The following is a 17,875-nucleotide window of genomic DNA, read 5'->3' as shown; positions in this document are numbered from 1 at the left end:
TCTCAAAGTATTCTGTATTCATGCTCATTAACATTCCAGTGGAATAACAAACCTCAAAATGATTCATGTATGAATCAGTGACGCATGGCTAATTACAGTTTTCAGCCACACAGCCAGTAACGTTCACCATGAAATGTGGTGTCTGTTAAATACATCTCTCTGAATTTTTTGTTGGGGAAAGAGTGGTAGGAGATAGGGAGGTTTCAAATTATGGTTTTAAAATGTCTAAATATTTTAGGGATTTTTACATTATAAATATCTTTCAGGCGAATATTTATCACAAGCATGACATCCTGTTATCAAAACAGAAAAAAAAAGGCCCCAGAGATTTGCCTTAAAAACAAACAAAACAAAATAAAACAGAAACATCTCAAATCCTGAGAATGGACCACATTTTATAATAAAATGGAAGAAACTTCTTGGGACATTAATTAATATTATTTATGGTTTATATAAATTTTTAAATACTTTATGTTGAATTTTACCATTCTTATAAACTCTTTTTTCCTATGCTTCTAACACAGAAACACACACACACACACACACACACACACACACACACACACAGACACAATCTGAAATGCAGAGTGCCCAGTGAAAATTGAATGTCATACTAAGACACTTTAGTTTAGAAAAGATTTTATAATCCATGTTAAAAATTGTTTCTAAATCTGGAGAGGTAGCTGGATTAGGAAAGTGCTACACCACACACACACACACACACACACACACACACACACACACACAAGGACCTGAGATCAATCATTAGAACCCACGCAAAAATGTGTATGGTGGTGCAAGCTTGTAATCCCTGCTCTTGTGAGGCAACCATGGATAGGTCCCTAGATTTATACACCATCCATACTAGCCTAATTGGTGAGCCTCAAGCAAATGAGACAGATACAAAAGTAACTTTTATTCTCCTGGTGAAACTGTCACCTCTGAGGCTTACTGCCTCCGTCTGCTAATCCAGGCCTAGTCCAAGGAGCTTCTAGCCTCCAAACAGCCTCATCTAGGACTAGAATGTTTTCAGCCTCTGGGACTTACTGCTGAATAAGCTCACCCTTTCTAGCTCTTTCTGAACTCTGGCTAGCTGGTTCAACTCAGATGTTCTGGCTCAAACTCCTCTCCAACTGACTGATTCAATCTGGCTTCCCTTTCTCTCTCTCCTGAATTGTTCTGCTTGAACTCATATTATAACTTTGGCAATCTGTTCTAATCTTCTGGCGCCTTCTGTCTTCACCTATGTCTAGTTTGTTCTTTCTTCATCCTGTCACTGTAAACCTCTCTCAGTAAAAGTGCTCCTTATTTTTCCTCTTTTCTCTGTACTGCTCTCTTATAAGTAGCTGTTTCTTCCTCTCTCTTCTCGTGAGCATATCCGATTCTGTCAAATCTTTCTCTTATTCATCATTTTTTCTGCCACTCAATTAGACATCACTTTCACACATGGCTGTTTCCTTCTATAACTAACTTTTTTAGGCTGTTTCTCAAAACAAAATTATTGCATGTAGTTTTATGCTGTACCTGTATTTAGCTCCTGGAAGTGATTGCACCATTAGCCCCCACCAGGCTTCCCTTGAATCCTTGGACAAAAGACACACATAGTTTATTCCTTTTCAACTTGCCTTAGGACACAATTGCTGAGCGACACTATCTCCCACCTGGAAAAGTGTGCCCTTATAAATTTTTTATCTCCACCTCTCCCACCTGCCCTAAACTCCAGAGGCTAGTCCCAAGGCTAGTTGTCAAGGCTATCCCTTGACAAACATCCCTGGCCACTCACCTGTAGTAGTGGCCGTAGGCCCTAGCTCCTCCCAAGACCTCACATGGTCTCCTGGTTCTCCTCTCTCCAAAGAATGGCAAAAACTCCTCCTCTCTTTCCTTGCATCTGTCTCTTCCTTCTGGGACGCAGAAGTCCCAGCTGTACCTTCTATCCAGTAATTAGCTTCTGGCTTTCTTTATTGACAGATCAAGAACCAATTGGAGAACAGGACCTTAGTATCAAAAACTGCCCCTACACAAAACAAGGTGGAAGGGACCTGAGGAATGACACCCTCAGGATGATCTCTGACCTCCATATGCATGAGCATACACACACACACACACACACACACATGAATCTTCTCACATGTACACAATCATGACTACACATACATACATAAAAGAAAAAAACCTTTATTTTTTGTTGAAAAAATTTTTGCTAATACTATCCATTTTTTAAAATTTATTTTATTATTTTATATTCAGAGACTACATTAATAAAACCTTTTAAGTCTTCATTAAAAATTGTAATTTATATCATTTCAGTAGTAAAAGTAATTAATACAAGGTTTAAAAAATGTTTAGAATGATGCACAGTCAAAAGAAAGATTCTCCTAATAAAAGTGCTGTCTCATTCTCCCAAGTGTCCATCAGAATCACTTGTGATTCTCCCAGGAGCTCCCTTCCCAGTGTAAACATAGCTCCTCAATTCTGAAATCAATCAATCAAATCAAATCAAATCGATCAATCAATCAATCAAAGAAACAAACAAAAAAAACCTATCTGGAAACCGAAAGGTTAGCCTGACATAAAGTTCTTAGTGTCCTTGTTTGTTATATCTATGGGTACGTAGTAATGTTTGTTGACAGGATGCTGTCCCAAGACTAGGTAAGCAGTGTATACCAGATAGTATAGGCATATGCTTTTCTACAAACTACAAAAGCCATCAGTTTTGTGTTTGTATTGGTGTGCTTATAGACACCAATAATTGTGTGTGTGCTTGTATGTGTTGAGGGTTAGTCTGTTGCTATGTATTGTAATGATAAAGGCCTCAGGGACAAGAGAGTCCTTATGTACACAAAATGATGCTTTGTGACCTTGTTCCTTAATTTAAAACTATTTTTTTTGAATAAAGATGCCAAAAGCCTATACCAAGGCAGAAGAGAGGTAGGTGGAGTTTTGGTTCCTGGGCTTTGGAGTCTGGGGCAGGAGACTGAGAGGGATGAGGAAGAAGGTGGAGAGAGGAGACTATGCCTTGGGGTAGGTGAGTCATGAAAACATGCCCATGAGGGCTGGCTAACTGGAGTTAAAAACAGCCCAAATGGAACATGGCAAGTTATTACTCAGGGCTGCCGATAGGGAAGTACACACTAATAGCTTAGAGTGTAGATATGTGTCTAGCTCTAGCGCTGATTAAGGCCTATTGTAAATATAAAAGTTGTGTGTCTTTTATCTGAGACCTGAATGATATAAGGCAGAGCAGAAACCCCAGACTGAGATTAAATACTTACAACAATGTTTGTGTGTGTGTGTGTGCAATACCTAATTTTTTACACAGATACAAATGGATATTATGTATATGCTGTCTGACAACTACATTTATGAACTAATTTAGCCATTTCCCTTAAGACTGTACTGTGACCTCTGTGACCTTTCACGTTATGTCCTATAAGTTTTTCACTAACATGACCCCTGATTATTCTTCCATAATGCCAAACTGGTTTGTATCTTAAAGATGTAGTCACTGCTCCCTCTGAAGTTTTCTTCCACAAGTTCTCACATAGACTCGTACCGCCATTTCTTCAAAATTGTGTGTCCACAGGCAGGCCTTGGTTCAAATGACACCTCTTCTGAGAGGCCTTCTCTAATTACCTTATCTCGACAACTACTGGACTATTGTTTGCCATATCTGTGGGTTGTCTTCTTAACTGTTGATTGATGTGGGAGAGCAGCTCACTGTGGGCAGTGCCATCCCTGGACAGGTAAGACTAGGCCACATAAGAAAACGAGTTAAGCAAGCCAAGGAAAGGAATGCAGTAAGTTATCTACGTTTTGGTTCTTGCCTCCAGCTTTGGCTTCCCTCCATCATGGAGGGAATCTGTAACTTGTGAGCTGAAACAAACCCTTTTGTTCCTGGTGTTTATCTCGGCAACAGGCGGCACACTAAAATAGTCCTCTACTAAAGAAATACAGCTTTTTAATTTTAAGAAAATGTTTTTAATGGATTTTTAAGTCTGAGAATGATATAGTGCCTTTAATGCTGCAGTGAACCTGGGGCCATGTGTTTGGATGCAGCATTTCTTGAAAGAGAGTGATGAGAAATCGAAGCTTATCTCTGGCCACCCTAGTGAGATCACAGCTTGGACACTGTGCTGAGTTTTATGTACCGTATGTTCTAGGTAACTGGGAGATGATTGCAGAAGATGGCAGGAAGAAGGATTAAGTGTGATTATTTATGATGCGTAGTTAGAAAGAGAAAGCATGCATATGTTCTCTAACTATAGGGAATAGACTGATCTCTTAAATATTTAATGAGCAAAGCCACCCAAGCAATCCATTTAACTTGGAAAAGCAAAAGAATAAATTAGATGAAGTGATAGAAAAATAGAAAAAAATTTGGATAATATTTAAGATGTCATCAGATGGTTCTTGTTCTTGCTAGCAAGCAGATTTTTTTTCAACAGCCAGAAAAGCTCCATGATTGCAAGTGGACGTTTATGAAGGAAACACTTCAAGACAGATGATTGTGCCAGTCTCTCTATACTTCATATGATAAAAGATAAAACATTGCTTTCTCCAAGATATTTTTGGATTTCACACACACACACACACACACACACACACACACACACACACTTTTTTCAAATAAATCTCCTCAGAATGCTTGTTGGAAAGTCTAGTTTATGACCTGTAACATATGGCTGAAATGAATTATGCAGAGGGTTGAACTCTGACTGCTAATGACTACTTAGTTTTGAGAGTGTTTCCATAGTAAAGATTTCTTTGTAGGTCTTCTGAGCTTGAGGAGGATGCTTTGGGCACTATAGTGTGTGACATCCAGGAAGGTTACCAGGAGGTTGTCTGTGCTTCTTTGCTTCTGGACTTTGGTTAATACTACAAGGGCTCTTCTAGTTCTTACAGTATATGAGTCCTGTGGCTATACCATGGCTGTGGCTCTGTACGTCCTCCTTGACTTTCATCGAGGAGTTTGCTTCTCAGAGCTTGCACTGCCTTTGCAGAAGAGGAGAAGCAGAATGACCAATAGAGACTACAGTTTTAAGTGAAGCTGTTTTTGCAGAAGTGTTATGGCAGTGCAAATCACAGAACTCTTACACACACACACACACACACACACACACACACACACACACACACACACACTGTCTTCTAGGTCTATAGATTAGCTAGGTCTTTGCTTTCCCTCCCACGTCTCCCATGAAGCATTTGCATTTCTTTAGATCATGAGAAAAAAAATGAACATATCTTCAGCAGTATTTTCCTCTAAGTCTCCTTCTCTATTTCTTGATCTTTTTCCTACCTCCCCTACGCACAACAGAGCTTCAAGGGTTCCTGTTTCCCAGAGTTACTGTTTGGTTTGTATGTCTTAGTGGGGATTTTAGAAAGGAAAGTCTATAGTAATTGTTCCTATAATAAAGATACAAGGGTAAATTAAAGCGGTAAGCAGTTTGGAATACACATGCACACACTACTTGTAACCTATCTAATTCATTTTGGGACTATTTTTACTTTATTAGTCTTCATGACACTGTCTTTTGGTGTCCTGCCTTCTTACTTCCAATGGCATGGCTTCTATTTCTAATGTCTGTGTCCACTGAGGCTACTATGTCTACTCATATGCATGCCTGACAACTCAGAACTTACCCTCTACCCCAGAAGCCCCTCCCCACAAAGCAGCCCTGACAGACTGATGGGAATTAGTATGTCAACAGCCCAGGTCTTTAGCTTCCCTGGTTAGACAACTCAATTAAGTATTGGTTTCCTAGATTCCCCCAGGAGGATTGAGCTACAGTTGTTACTACAAGTAACATGGTGGACAGGGCACTTGTTTTGTTTTGTTCGCTTTTGTTTTTTTCATGTCTTTCCCTTCCCTATTTCACTTTCCCATTCTTTTTGTGCTATTTCCTGTAATTGCCTGCACAATAAACAACTCTATGTTGAATATCTGCCTCAGGACCTGCTTTTGGAAAAACCCAAACTTTAGTGATTATTCAGTCAGTTTGTAGATTAGATTGTAACCTTCCAGTTGATTGTCTTGGTACTTAGAAGTTTGGGATCCCAGGCCAGTGCCTTGTCTTAAGTGTTCTTTACAGATGCATGCATTGCTGAAGGTCAGAGCTGACTTTTAACCCAGGAACATCCACAGCTGAATGCTTATTTGCATAATGCTGTGCTAATATTATTATTAATATTGTCTGCCAATGCTATAACCATCATGAGAACAACTATATTAAATATATTCACAGTCATCTCTAAGTAGGAAATGTAATGGTTGATACTACCTTGGGAGGGGTTTAAGTGTTGATATTTCCCATGTCATATAGCCCAGTGATGTCATTCCATATTTAGTTTGGCACTGTTCTGCACAGTAGACACATGTGGTGAGATTGCTCACGCTGACCAGCTTGAGAAAAGCTGGAACTGGTGAGCCAACTCCATGCTCATAAAAGCTACAAAGAACTCTATTGTGCAAAATAACCCCAAACTGACAGAATCCAATTTTTGGAAGCTTGGAGGGGGTTTTAATTTCTATGCACAAAATTAGTCCGTATACATACTGACCTGCATTCTTGCTATTTTAACTATATTTCTTTCCAATTTCATCCTAATTCACAATTCTCTTAGTGTCTTAGTGTTGTAGGCATAGTTTGACCATAATCCAGTGTGACATTCTCTGAGAGTCAAGGTTGCAAGGGCATCAGGATATTTCAGCAGGATGCTGTGTTCACCTTGCTACTCTTTATGGGGTTCAACTTCAGAAAGGATGAGAGATCTGAGACTTACTGCAATACTCCACATGTAAGAAAAGAAAATCAAGGGGAAAGAATGCTGCACTGTAGATATTTTAGGGTTTGTTCAAGCATTACTGCTCATTGATTCACTTTCAAAACATTAAAGACTAGCAAATACCTTTTTTTCCTTGTACTCAGATTTGGGAAAGAATGGAAGAAAAAGGAGTGGGACATATCTAAGAAGAAAGGGCAATGTGTGGTCGTATAGCCCGACTAATATCTGCATGTGACAATAGTTACAGTGCTCTTCAAGTTGCAACTGCATTTTTTTTTTTTTGTCAAAATTGTGTGTGTGTGTGTTTTTTTTTCCTCATACATTATTACACCCAGAACATGTTTAGGTTCAGAATTGTTTAAGTCAACGATTTTTTTCCAGCATTCACATGGCATCAGGTATGGAATATATTGAGGAAATGATTTGGAATTAAAATGAAAAAGAGCAAGCATAAAAGACCCTTGGTGATAAGAGATGAGTTTAATTGATATGCATGAGATAGAAAGAACAGAGGAAGGTCATCTCTAGCTATCATTCAATTATTCAAAACTTATTTACTATGTTTGCCGCATTGTTTCACCCCACTAGGTGTAAAAATACTGTAGCCAAATAAAAATCTACTTCTGCAAGGTCTTGTATCCCAGCGGAACAGTAAGACAATAAAAAACACAAATAAACAACTTGCATTGATTTGTTCCAAGAGCCTACTTGAAAACTATTACAGAGGAGGATAAAGGCAGAGAGGAAAGCACAGAAAGACCGTGATGGGATTTTGTTAGGATGTCAGGGGAGGTCAAGGGTAGCCATATCCTGGATCAACTAGGGACTTTGGGCACGTGTTCTGGGAAAAATACAAAAGTCTTAATCAAATAGATGCAGGAGAGGGGAAGGGAAGTGCAGCAGTTAGCTCTTTTCGGAGGAAAGCAAGGAAACGTAATGAGCAAGCTTTCATTTTAAGAGAAATACAGTCATGTTTCTTTTTCCATTTGTTAAAAGCTAAAGACTGTGTGATTTATTACAAATATTACTTTCAAAGGGGAGAATTACCTTAGATACACTAAGAATTGGTGTTACTGTCATTTGGCTTCTGATTGGTACAGCGTAGTCTAGTGCTCTTCGCCTATTGGCTCCTGCGATTGTCTCCAGATGAGAAGTCATCTTCGCTCCCGCCCCTTACCGCAGGGTTCTGTGGGGGTTGTAGTTCGTCCCGTTTGGGCCTGTTGTGGGACTTTCCCCGTCAGCTCCCTGATCCACCCCACGCTCAGGCGGCACTCCTGTCCCGCGCTCCCGCCCTCTTGCCTTTTATTCCAGCCGCCAAGATCTTGGAAGGTAGGGGCGCGGGAGCCAAGCCCAAGTGGAACAGAATGTGGGGCGTGGGCTGGGTTTCCATGCGCGTCTGGTCAGTGCCCCTGAGGCCCGTGGGGCGGGGACAGGCCAGCCCCGCTCGCCTGATGGTGGCCGTCTGTCAGGAGGACTCGCCCACCTGACGAGACTTCTCCGGATGGACTCAGGCGCCCCAGCTCTCGAGCACACGTCCTAGCCTCAACTCGCCCCTCGGGGTAAACTGAGGCACCGGGTCGTGACAGCAGGTCCACGAGGTGTCATTGTGGCTACTTTGGAATAGTTCATTAGTTCCATAGACAAGTGGCAGGAACCCCTGACCCAAACCAGGTCTGTGTTAAATAGACATCTCGCTTAAGGTGTCTCAAAAGGTTTGAACAGGTCCTAAGGCAGCTGCAGAACAGGGCTCACGGAGGACAATGTTTTGGGAAAGAATTTGCATTTTGCTAAGTTTAAACCTTACAATAAAAAACCCAACCCACATCAATTCACTGTGGTGCAAGAACTCGTCACTGGTTGGACCCTGCGCCTTCGTGGTTTTTAATTTTAGTTTTACACTCGGGGATTGAAAGCTGTAACCGATTATGGAAGAAAGGAGGCAGGTTCCTGGAACTTAGGCCACCTTTGCCTCTGCCATACGACCCCAGCTCAGCGGTCCTCACGTGGATAGAAACCAGCCTAATGCTCCCTGCTCTAGTGGACCAGAGAAGCTGTTTGCAGCTGTAATCAACACTGAGGCCAGGCTCCCGAAAGTTTGTCATTTGAAAACTGCTTATTTTCGGTCTCAGAAATGTGCTGAAAATACCCAGCAGTTGTTTTAGAGAAACACTAATTAGGGCTAGGCCTGTTCTGCTAAGGGCAGCCCTAAGAGCACCTGTGCTTAAGCTGATTGTACCTGAAAGCTTCTTTTTCAGGCTCCATTTTAAGGCTCAAGACCTTGACTGCGGAGGGTTCTGGGATTTGTAGTCCCGCCTATTGCATAACCGGCCTGGTACTTCAGCTACCAATGTGCCATTTGGCCCAACGAGATGTCTTCTGGGAACTGAAGTCTCACGACAAAGGGGCCCTGGGAGGTAACCCCCTTCCCTTAGAACTACGACTCCCACATGCCCTGCCTTCTTGGCTGCCTTCTTTGTCCACCTGCTTAATTATGCTAAGAGTAAGAGAAAATGTTTAGTAAAGATTTCCCCCACCTCTTTTTTTTTTTTTTTTTTTTTTTTTTCTGGTTGCTAATACTATTCAAAGCACTGAATATGAATTTTTTGTTAAAGCGTGTTCACATGGTCTCCAAATCATTCTGTAGCTCCCATAATAAAAAAAGCTTGAAAAGAAGGCTGTTCATAGTTTCACAGCTGTATTAAAATTGGGCTATTTTATTGCATCTTAGATTCAGTTATAATTTAATCTCCTTTAAAGCAATATGATAGAGATATTCACCATTTTTTTTTTTTTTCTATTCATCGAACTGATCAGGGGAAAAAAGTTAGGAGAGTTAAGCAACTTTTAAAAGGTAAGCCACCTGGGTAATAGAAGTAATGAAATTGTAGCATCTTCTGTTTGAGAGTTTCTGTCTAGCAAAAGACCCTACCTCACAAAACTCAGAGACTCTGGCCTATAAGACTGTAGAATACAAAACCTTTCAGTTACACAATGGTTCTTCTGTAATTAGACACTAAATGCTGGTATTACAAAACCTTTTGAGATTACTTAAGTCCAGTGCAAAGATATTTCGGAACAATTACTGAGAATAAAGGTTTCAAAAATGTTAGCTATATGTAGCTTGAATGCACCTTAATTTCAGCGATGAGGAAACTGGTCCCTGTGAGGCAGAGTAGTTTGTCCGAGGTCACACAGTTAGTTTCTATCAGAAATGAAACTACTCCCCAGCATCTTACTTCCAACAGCAATAAGCTGTCAGGAATGGCAGATGGGTAGCTATCTAGATAATGTCATCTTCCCCCGTTCCCAAGATTTGTGTTTTATAGGCCACACACTAGGGCCAGTTGTTGTAAAGTCTCTGTTCTAGCTAGAAAAGTTTTCCTATTTCATTAATTCAACAAATGTTTCCTGAGCATCTTTGCGTGCTCGTCTCCGTAGGTGCATGAGACTTTCAAAGAAGTGCCCAGCGCGCTAGAGCCGGAAGGACTTAGAGATCATCTCGCTCACTGTCATTTTAGAAACAAGTCAGCCAGCAGTCTTTCTCTAATGCTTGGGTCGAAGGGAAGTGGGTTTCCTGAGGCTTCCTAAAGCTGTCTGTTACCATCAGGGCAGTGCTTGCCTCCTCCTGGTGTTCTTACCCCACGTCATTCCTGTAAATATCTGCTGGCTTGCATTATGGATGCTTTTGTGTTCTTATCTTAATTTGTATGTTCAGCTTCAATATGTTCCATTTCTATTTTTGGCATTAGTTTTGTTGTTTTGGTTCCCAATCTTTTTTTTTTTTTTTCCTGTTCCTCCAGAGATGAGAAAATGAGGTTTTGATGCTGTTTTTACATTCACAGATATCACAATCTAACACTTTGATAGTTATTGGAAATATACACGTGATGTGTATGTTACATACAACTTTGGTTTAAGAAGACACAGGGCCCTTCAGTTATGTACTCACGTACATGTAAGCAAGCACCTCTCACCTCTCCCGTGTGAGAGATGATTTCTGGATAATTAGGTAATGACATAACAGCTTTCTAAATTGTTAGCCAAACTCTGTAAATTATTGGCTAAACATTCAGAACAAGTCAGTATGCACGAAGTTCTCCCCATCAACCTCTGTGACCTCCAGCGCTCGCTGAGAATACGTTTGTGGCCTTGCATTTATTAGCACCCAGAGCCGTGCTCCCATAGCCTTTCCTTCAGTCTCGATTTTCTCTTTTAATGTTAGAAATGCAGCTTTGAAATGTAAGATGTAGGGTTATGTTACTTTCAACATGAACATGGACGAGAGAAATCCCAGCCTCTGAGATCATCTTTCAAGGGCTCTTTATCTATGGATGTGCCCACATCTTTGACTTCTCATATGAAACAACAATCCAGATAAAGGCAATAGATACGTGGCATCCTGGGATTCAAATGCCAGCTCTTTGAGGCTTCTGTCTGCTCAGAGTAGTCTGTAGCAGATAGATAAATGATATGCCTTATTTTGTCATTGTTAATGTAAACTTGGTATGTGAAAATACAATGATTTTTGTATTTGTCCTCTTAGAGTAAGAAAGGTGGGCCATAATATTTAAAATGCAAAGATTTGTCACTCTTGAAAACCCATATTGTCAGCCTGGTGACATTCTTATGGTCAGGGAGATGGTAAAGGTTTTATGCAAGCACTGCCTGCTGAGAAGTCTCTGACCCATGATTCCATGCAAGTATTAAACTTAGATTGGAAAACAGCTGACTTATGTCAGTGAGGCCTTTTGTCCACCTGTAGAATGGAAGAGAAGCCTGGCCAAGGATCCTCGGGTTAAATTCAGGCAGATGTCCTCTAGATCGTGAGTGACTCAGGGGCAATAGCTAGTGACTTATTTCTAAAGCTGATAGTAGTGATAAAGACATCATTTTCTTTTACTCAGTGACAGACAAAGAAAAACAAATGAGGGTCTGAGCCAAAGGGAGGAGGTAGGGTCAGGCAGGTAAAGGAGAAGTAGAGGTCATTCCTAAACATTGAACACAGGCACAGAGCTTGCTCTGGCTTCTCTAGGCTCTCCACTATGGTCCAGTAATAGAGAGCAATGACCGAGTGACAGGCGATCATGGCACTGAGTGGTGGCATCGTCTAGGTACAGGTGAGGGAAAGAAGAAAGGGAAGGAGGGAGTGCTGGGATTTGGTGAATGTAAAGGAGGATTGGGCACCTAGGCATGACATTCAGTGACTGAGGAGGGTGACAAAGTGAGGCTACACAGACCAGCACAGAGGACTGTGGTGACTAGTTTCTGTCAATGTGACACAAATAGTGCTATCTTCCCCTTGGTGCTTATCACAGTAATAGAGAGAAAATAAGACAGAGATGTTACACACAGTCCAGTATCTACAAGAGCCTTGAACTTTTTTAGAAGGGAACTTGGGAAACCACTTAGCAGTCAAGTGGGGAAGCAAAATGTTTGCATATTTTTGGAAGTATAGATCCATTGTGCATAATAAATCAGTGACAAGCAGTAGTCAATGTGGAAAACACACCTACAACTGTGCTTGCTGTTTATACACACATATACAATTTATTATATGCATACATACATATATATACAACTCATTATATACACATATATAATTCATTATACACACAAATACAATTAAATATATACATATATAATTTGTTATACACACATACATATAATTCATTACACACACATATATAATTCATTATACATACAATTTATTGTATACATATATGCACTCATATATAATTCATTATACACGTTTGCTATACATACACATATATAATTTATGATGCACACTTATGTCATTATACACACATCTATATAATTCATTATACAAACAAAATATATTTAATTCATCACACACACACACACACACACACACACACACACAGAGAGAGAGAGAGAGAGAGAGGAAAAGTAGAAGCTTCTTATTAGGAAGACAGGTTTTCTGGTCTACTCCAGATGTATCTGTGGCTTTACCACTGAAGAGAATGACACCTCATCCCACAGCAAACATTCATTTCCAAAAGTTCTCTGAGGCTTCTTGAGCCTCTCATGTGTTCATGTTGAAATGTTGATAGGTGCATCCTTGTGCAAATGATGTGCAGGTAATAATATAAGTTTGTTAGCGTAGCATCCATGTCTTATCTAGAAGGCATATGTCTGTAGGACCCATTCTTTCTCCATACCCCCTCTACTGAGATGTTCTCTGAGCTGTGAAGGAGTGATAGACAGATCTGTGTTTCTTGGATATTAGTGTGCACCCATGTGTCCTGCTGATTTAAGGATGTAGCTTCTGATTTGGTAGATCTGGAACAGACCAGAAAACCAGTCTTCCTAATAGACTCTTGATGCTGCTTCATGGACTGTACTCTGAATAGCAAGCATTTAAGCAGTTCTTAGTCTGTCTATGTGAGAGTCGAGATGAGAGTAGGTAAGATGTTGTGTGTATGTTCATGTATATATGAATTACATATGTTTGTGTGTCAGTGTATAATGAATTATATATGTGTTTAATGAATTATATATATGTATGTAAAATGAATTATGTGTGTGTATGTGTATAACAAATTATATATGTATATATAAAATAAAGAATATATATATATATATATATATATATTGATCTGCAATAAAGAGGCAGAGAAAAAACACTGGCAATGGTGTGAGTGGGCCCTTTGAAACCTTACTCACAGGGACACAACTCCAACAAGCCACACCTAATTTTTCCCAGAATAAAGAGTTTCAATTTTTAATGTTGGTCCTGCTCTCTGTGTGACACTGGGTAAAGTATTATAGTCTCTTTCAGCCTAAAATTTAACATAACCCATAGAAAATGTTTAGTTCAGTTGCTGTCTTCAGTATACAGAAGCTATTTATTTTGCTGTTATTATTTATAATAAGAAAATAAATCATGAGTTCAAGGCCAGTATGGGCCACATAGTGAGTTGTAAGCCAACCTTGACTACCAGGTATGACACTGTCTGAAAAAAGTCAACTAACAAAAAAGAAATAAATAAAATCACAACATTGTGCATTCTCTTTCATGCTTCCTTGTCATCATATTTTGAATATTGAGCAGAATCTCTGATTCTACTGTTTTACCTTATATGTCACATGCCGTGTCTAGTTCTTCAACCATTTGTATATACTTAAACCTTATCAGTGCAGAAGAATTGAAATATCATTTCCTCATTCATCCTAGGCCAAGGGATTCCCCTTCTTTTCCACCCTCTTCCCCCACAACAAAAGACAGGTGAACAACTTTTGAAAAGTATGCAAATTTATGTAGTATAAGGTTTAGATTACATGGATTCCTTATGAAGCAATGACAACCTGAAGATGAGTAAAGGTGTCTCTGTGCTAAGATTGCTGAAGTAGATTGAGTCACAGTGATTGGAATCGGATCAAAACAGTGGGTGTAATGTTGATAGCCTGAAGGAAGTAGAAGGCCTTTTAGGTCAGATTCTTCACCATGACCCCATTGTCTTCAAAGACAAGGATGTGTCTTTTCTCCAAGCACAGGGAAGTCAGTTCTCATGAGGGTTTTATGACCTGTTTCATGGGAAGGTTGAAAATCCTTCCTAGATTTTATAATCTGTTTCAGGGAAGGAGGAAAAATGTGACAATGAAACGTTGTTTCTGGTATTGTTTTCTAGTAGCAGTGTCTGCATCCCACCAAGGGCAGATAGTTGTAGTTCAGACTGTGCAGTTGAATCTCTTTGAACTCAATGAGAAAAAAATCCAAGGTCCTTAAAGTAACATACTAAGTTAAAGCTCCATGATTAAAAAGGGAATTCGAGGCATGCAAATGGACATTTTTTTCCTCCTTTCTGTAATATTAATCTGTTTGGATTGCTTTCTAATAAGTGCTTTTCAGTGTTGGCTAACATTAGATTCCCCCCATCCCTGTCAGGGACTGGTCAGTCTTCTGTGCAGATAGATCCAGGCAGATTGGCTAAGGGGGCAGGTGCTGCTGTTTTCCTTTTGATCTTTCTCAGGGGATTCAAATGATGTAGTTCTGGAAGAAGAGTCTAGAAAGTAACATTTGAAGACTGTGGGAGGGAAAGATATGTGATGTCTCATCCAAGGCTCTCCTGGAAGCGGATGAATAACTCCAGGTTGTGTCCTGGGATCCATCTTCTGTCCACTCACAGTCACCTTCCTCCCCACCCATGTTGTGTCCCTAGCTTTGCTTACCCAAGCCATGATTCTCCTCATGGGGACTCTCAGGTTGGGTTCTCTTCCTGGTATTCAGTTTATTTCATTCTTCATAACTGGAAATTTTAAAAAATCAATAAATTCATTAAAGTCATGTTAAAAACTTTCTGAACCCACGAGAGTGCTGCACAATGGTCTAAAGGACTGTTCAGGAAAAAAAATGCAAGCTCTCTTTCTAATGACATTCTTTGTTTCTGGTGCAGTTGTCTGGAATGCACAGCTTCCTTGGAGCTGCTGTTTGAATGTCTGGTTCCTTTTCTTAAATAATTACCCCTATTTCTATTGACAGATTAATTAAGATAATTCGATTAAATCCCTTTTATTTTCTGAATCATTTATATTGTAGAGATTAGGGAGGAAGAAAACTTCCTCTACACACTTAGGTCCTGCTTCTAGGGCCCTAAAAATTAAATGTACGTAGGGCGAAATTGAAGAAGGGGAGCTTTTTTATTGTATGTGCTTGTGGAGGACTTCAGAGAAGGAACACTTGGAAGAGGAGGGTAGTGCTGGGCTTGCTTACCTTCTGGAGTTAGAGCAGAGGCAGGAAGAGCTGACAGGGCCTGTCTTCTGGAGTAGACACGGATGAGTGGGTGAGCTGAGAGAAGAGGCCTGAGGAAATAGATGGGAACTGAAGGCTGTTTTGTAAGGTTGGCTGTGTACACAGTTGCTCTCTTTTTCATAAGGAGAGAGAAACCTTTTATAAACACATCTACTTCACAAAGGGAATTTATGCCTGGCTTTCAGCTGGCACAAGAGGTATTGAAAAGAGTCCTCCCTCCCCAGGCTGCAGTTTAACCGCCATCACACAGGGTAGCGTCTATTGCAAGGTGGCATGTTTAGGGGAGGCAGACTCTGATCACTGCCAGACTCCTCCCATTTAAAAGCATTTCCTTCCCCACAGAAAGTGTGCAAACTTATGTTTGAATATTTATATTTAAAACCTTATCAAGCTCCTAGGAATATTCTTGGCCTGAATATATATTAACCAACATTGCAATTTTATTTGCCAGCATTTGCCGAGTCTCTCTACTCAGTAGGTGGCTATTTTACAATGTAGTAGCTTTATTTGCTTGGTGTGTGGTGTGTTGACTCCACAGAGAGAAAAGGAAAATTCAGGAAGAGGAATGTTGTTGCCCTTGGGCTCGATATAGTTAAATATCACATTTGTAAGAGTCATGGCATTTTTAGAGTTATGGCCTATGTTTTCTGTTAATGATTAATCAAGCATGAGTTAAGTATGAATAAAGGAGGAAATTGAGAAAGAAAGGAGGAAGGTATTGCATTCTGGAAATTGTTATATTCTGGAAAGTAGGGATGAGTTCTAAGTCTCTCTGGCTATTAGCACACACACACACCCCTTATTTCCCTTCCTTCCTTCCTTCCTTTCTCTCCTTCTTTCTTTCTCTCAGGTTTACCTATTTCTTTTAGCAATCAGAATTCTATTAAAATTCAGTGTATTTGGCAGTTTTTCAGACTCCCAGTTCCTGGAGTTAAAAACCATCATAGATAATGTTGAGGTGTCAGTACTCCCTATGAGGTTTAATGCATGTGTATTCTAGTTGGAGGAGATTACAGCCTGTGGTCATTTAATCAGTGAAGTTTGTGGTATGTGGTAAGAACAAAATTTTCATTTTCTTCAAGGCTTGAGGTCTCCTTCCCATGTCTTCAGTTAAAAATAAAACCACCCAAATCAAACAACAAAAATAAAATGTTGCCTTTGTCTTTAGATTCTGCATTACACAAAAGACAGAATCCCCGATGTATCAGGAGCTGCAATGGCAACAGGATTTTATATACAGAACAAAAGCTTTAGTAGAGGTGGAGGGAAGAATTAAAACCTGCTTTAATAATAATAAAAAAAAAGCTGTGTCCACCCTGGAATACTGTCAATTCCTGTGTAACCTTCTGAAGGATGAGACTGCAGAAAGGAGAAGCTGTGGGAAGACGCAGAGGACAGAAGGAAGAGAGACTGTGCATGGTTGAACTAGCAACAAAGAGGTGGTGGAGGGGAACAGTTATCTGTATAAATGAAGTTGGTGTGCTGGTAACTACATCATATGAAAGAAGGAGGTCTCATTTCACTGAGTCTGACCTACTGTTTTATGGTCTGCTTTAAAGTATAGACCCTGACACACTTAATCAAACAGGGACATGTTAGAGAAATGAATGCTTATATTCTAGGACAGTGGAAATGAAGATACTTGTATGGTTTAAATGTGATGCATTTTCCCCAAAGACTCCTGTGCTTTGGAACTAGTTACCAATTAACTGGGTCCAGGGAAGTGAGGATCATGAGGGCTCTGACCTAATCAACAGGGGTGTATTTCTTGATAGATTTCATTTGATAACATTACTGAGAGGTAGTGGGAACTTTAGGAGGTGGGGCCTACCTAGAGGAACGAGGATGCAGAGAGTATGCCTTCAAAGGGCTTGTTTGGTCCCTAGCTCCCTTTCTAGGACTCTGGTTTTGCTTCCTGGTTGCCATTATGTGAGTAGCTTCCTCTCCCACACACCCTTGTGATCTTTTTGTCTCACTAGACTCTCAGAAATGCAGAGTCAAGTGACATTTACCAAAGTCTTGGAAATTGTGAGCAAAACTACAAATTGTCTTCTCAAAAAGTGTTTCTCAGGTATTAATAACAGTGTCTAAGCAGAGGACAGACAGAAGAGAGAGACATGTGCATGGTTGATAAATAGCAACAAAAAGGTGGTTGAAGGGAACAGAGAGAGGTGCCAAGTTCTTCTCTTGAATCACTTAGGGTCTAGTTGATTCTAATTCGTATCCAGTGCTGCAACTGTTCCTTAGAAAGCAGTCCACATGGCTTAAAATATTGAAAGAATGTGTCAACTATAATCAGGCTAGCTTTACATTGTAACC

At 40.1% G+C, this 17,875-nt stretch overlaps 1 protein-coding gene across 2 annotated transcripts in view; it reads left to right on the top strand.

Annotated features, from left to right (window-relative positions):
• The first annotated feature begins 7,985 nt into the window (after window positions 1-7,985).
• Window positions 7,986-17,875, top strand: part of Fhit (fragile histidine triad diadenosine triphosphatase) — a 1,459,653-nt gene continuing 1,449,763 nt past the window's right edge. For both annotated transcript variants that reach the window (XM_076931538.1, XM_034498048.2), the window contains exon 1: window positions 7,986-8,115. The gene's annotated coding sequence lies outside the window, so the exon portion shown is untranslated. The remainder of the gene's footprint in view (window positions 8,116-17,875) is intronic.

Source organism: Arvicanthis niloticus, chromosome 3 (genome assembly GCF_011762505.2).
Source record: "Arvicanthis niloticus isolate mArvNil1 chromosome 3, mArvNil1.pat.X, whole genome shotgun sequence".
NCBI lineage: Eukaryota > Metazoa > Chordata > Mammalia > Rodentia > Muridae > Arvicanthis > Arvicanthis niloticus.
The sequence above is the reverse complement of the archived record's forward strand: the minus strand, read 5'-3'. Positions and strand labels throughout refer to the sequence as shown.